Source organism: Macrosteles quadrilineatus, unplaced genomic scaffold (genome assembly GCF_028750875.1).
Source record: "Macrosteles quadrilineatus isolate MER2022 unplaced genomic scaffold, UCM_ALF_1.0 Scaffold_1__1_contigs__length_201487025, whole genome shotgun sequence".
NCBI lineage: Eukaryota > Metazoa > Arthropoda > Insecta > Hemiptera > Cicadellidae > Macrosteles > Macrosteles quadrilineatus.
This window is the reverse complement of record NW_026542594.1, coordinates 149,212,317-149,215,459: the sequence shown is the minus strand read 5'-3', so window position 1 is coordinate 149,215,459 and position 3,143 is coordinate 149,212,317.

Sequence of the window (3,143 nt, the reverse complement as noted above, 5' to 3'; positions counted from 1 at the left end):
CGCAGCAAACCTGCAAAATAAGCGAACTTCCATTTGCCTGATTGAATTTACACAAAAATGTCTCCTTAAAAATGTCACATTTTATTCCCATGGCGGACCTCTGAAAACGGCAAAACCACTTTTTGTTAAACGGCTCTAACTTAACAACGGTAGGAGCTAGCAAAGATTGGTCAAGGCGGAGCCCCCATTAGGCCAAAGGCAAGTATAATACTATACACCCACATGTTTGTTTGCTAGGATCATGATGTTTATTTTCATATTTTTTATTGGATCAAATTAACAATCACACATCTTGCATTGGTCAAGTCAAGACTAAATAACTAATACTATTTGTTTTTATAATATTTAAAATATTTATAATATTTATTATACTATTTATAATAATTACATGTTACACTTTACTAAACTTGTTAGGAACTCGTGGACACTGTCAGGTTATATTCAGCAATTATTTCAGTTTTAGCTGTTTTAATATTTATTTTGAAGGTTTGGTTATAGCAAAGACTTACCAACACAAGTAGACTTCCCATCCGATTGTAAATTTTGAAGCTCGTTTTTCGTGTCTAGTTCATGTCCGGTGACACTGGTGGCTAGTGTCGACGAGATATTGTTTCTATTATTTTAGAGTTAATTACATGATTAGCGTTTTACTGTTTGGTCTTTTTAGCCAGGAGACGAGTTTATGTTTATGATTAGATCATTTTATATGGTTAAACGAGGTTTTAAATGACTCAAGAAACAAATTGTAAACAAAACACTACCTCTATTAGTGCACCGGACAGAACTTACAATAAAATTGGCTTCAGCTGTTCCATAAGGATGGGAAATCTACTAAGGGAGTATGTTTTATCATTAGTCAACGGTTTTATCTACAGTTAAATCTATAGTTTTAACTATCTTAATAGAAAGTGTAAAGGAATTTAAAATTGCTATGCTAAAGCGCAATGTGTGCTTTAAAAATATATTTGTGGTAAGAGATTGATAAAGTTAATTGAATCGTGCAATGTGTATGGACTTTTAATAAACAGTCAAAATGAGAAAATATTTGGTTGAAGAATTTCAAAGATTCAAGATGCAATTGAAAGGCTAAGTCAGAATTCTTTAATTGAAAAAGTACTCTCTGCAGGACTGACAGGGAAATTAGTCATTACAGCCATCTTGTGGATTTGAAAAAAACATTTTTTCCTGCTTGCGCTCAAATTCCTAAATTTCCAAAAATGAACCCAAGCACGTCTAGGTTTTCATTGTTTCTGAGGTTACGTAAAACAAAAATGACATAACTAACTAAGCTTCCTATAAATGTGTTTGACATGGCTGCGGAAACTAAGTCTCTTGCCTAAGATCAATTCTACAAAATTTAAATTTCCATTTTGGTAAACCTCAGTCTCTTCCAGAAGGAGACTGGACCAACCATCCCGTTTATTGTTAAATTTTCATTAAGCTAATGTCATTAAATTGAGAATTGCTTCAGAAAAAAAATTATTTAGTTCCACAATATAAAGATTAGAGATATATACAAAATGGGGCAGCATAAATTCATTTTTTCAACACTTAATAAAACGCATGGGTCTGACAAATTTTATTTAGTTTTTACAATGTAAGTAGGTACATACATAAAGTTTTGTTTTACGTAGTTTTGAAGAGTAAATCATCTAGATGCCGTCCCCCATTCTGGATACATTTAGTATACCAATTTCTTGTGTTTGTCATTACCCTTTCAAGCATAGCAGGCGTTATGTTGGCAATTTATGCAGGAAGGGATGAGGTCAATGATAAAATGCAGGAAAAGAACCGGCTCAAGAACTGAGCATGCAGCCACATCCACCTTTAGCCACCTTTTTGGTTTTCTCAGCGAGGTGATAGGATCTCAAACCTCCTCGTCCACTGCTCTTAATTCAACAAATTAGTTTTTTGTCACAAAGATGACTTAACTCAGTCCTCTTACTCCCACTTCATTCATCTTATTACGGATTAAAGAGAATAGACAGAAAGCACTTCTTATACCTGAGCCAATTTTATTAATATGCACGGTCGTTGTTGTCTTTACAGTTTACCCACAGAGGCTAGGCGAGGCTATGCAGTGACATGCGATAAGCTCATAGAATTAAGAATTTCTCGGAAGTTTGGACGGAAACCCCCACGGAAACCCCCACGGAAACAGGGCATGAGTGATTGAGTGACGACCATAGATTTTATATATAGATGGTGACGACTGACGACACTATACGCTGGCATTACGATTACGTAACACGGAATTTGGCAACTATCGACCTCAACTTCCCCCAGCCTAACATATACAGTATCACAATACACACTGAATCGCAACAATAACAAACTACAGTAAAGCAACGCAATTTCAAATACCCAACCACTCCCGTAAAAAGCTACATACTAGCACAGATTAAAGTACTCCTTTAAATCTATGGTACTATAGCGGTATTAATAGAAGGCACTTAGACCTATCACTTTTTAAAGGACCTATCACTTCAACAATATAGCTATGAAGTATACACAAGTTTTCTAAGTAAAATCAAACTAATGCACGGCATTTTTAGCCTTAGCTCCAAATCGGGGTATTTTGGGATCAGCCTCAAGTTTTTGTAAGAAACGTTTAATTTCAAAGGTTTTAGTAATGAAGAAAGAAGAAAAGTGAAAACAAGAGTTATCAATACTAACCGAGTAGAAAATACTCTAATAGTCTAACAAACTCAAGTTGAAATGAGGTCATTTATATTTGGAAAGCTAAGGTGTTAAGTGAGTGTTTAATTAGCCCTAAGTAGCCCATTTTAGACCAAATTTACAGTTTAATCCAACATTAGACTATAGATATCAGTGTAAAATACATTCTTAGGTGCGCCGTCAGCGATGATAATGATTATACTGCTATCATCTTTAAGCTGTAACTAATTTCAAAACTAAAAGGAGTTTTTTTTACTTTAATCCAAACGTCCAAAGTAAATAACTCTCTCGGTCAGATTGTTTATTTTAGTGTGTGTGGAAAGCAGAATCACAGCACAGCTGATAGCTGATAATGAGTCAGTCAACAAATTATAACCCAGTGTAGATAAGCCCAGGTTCAAGGTCGCCCGGCTGCCCCACTTGGCTGGACGTTTTCCTGTTTACGTCAAGATGTGGCAGCCACA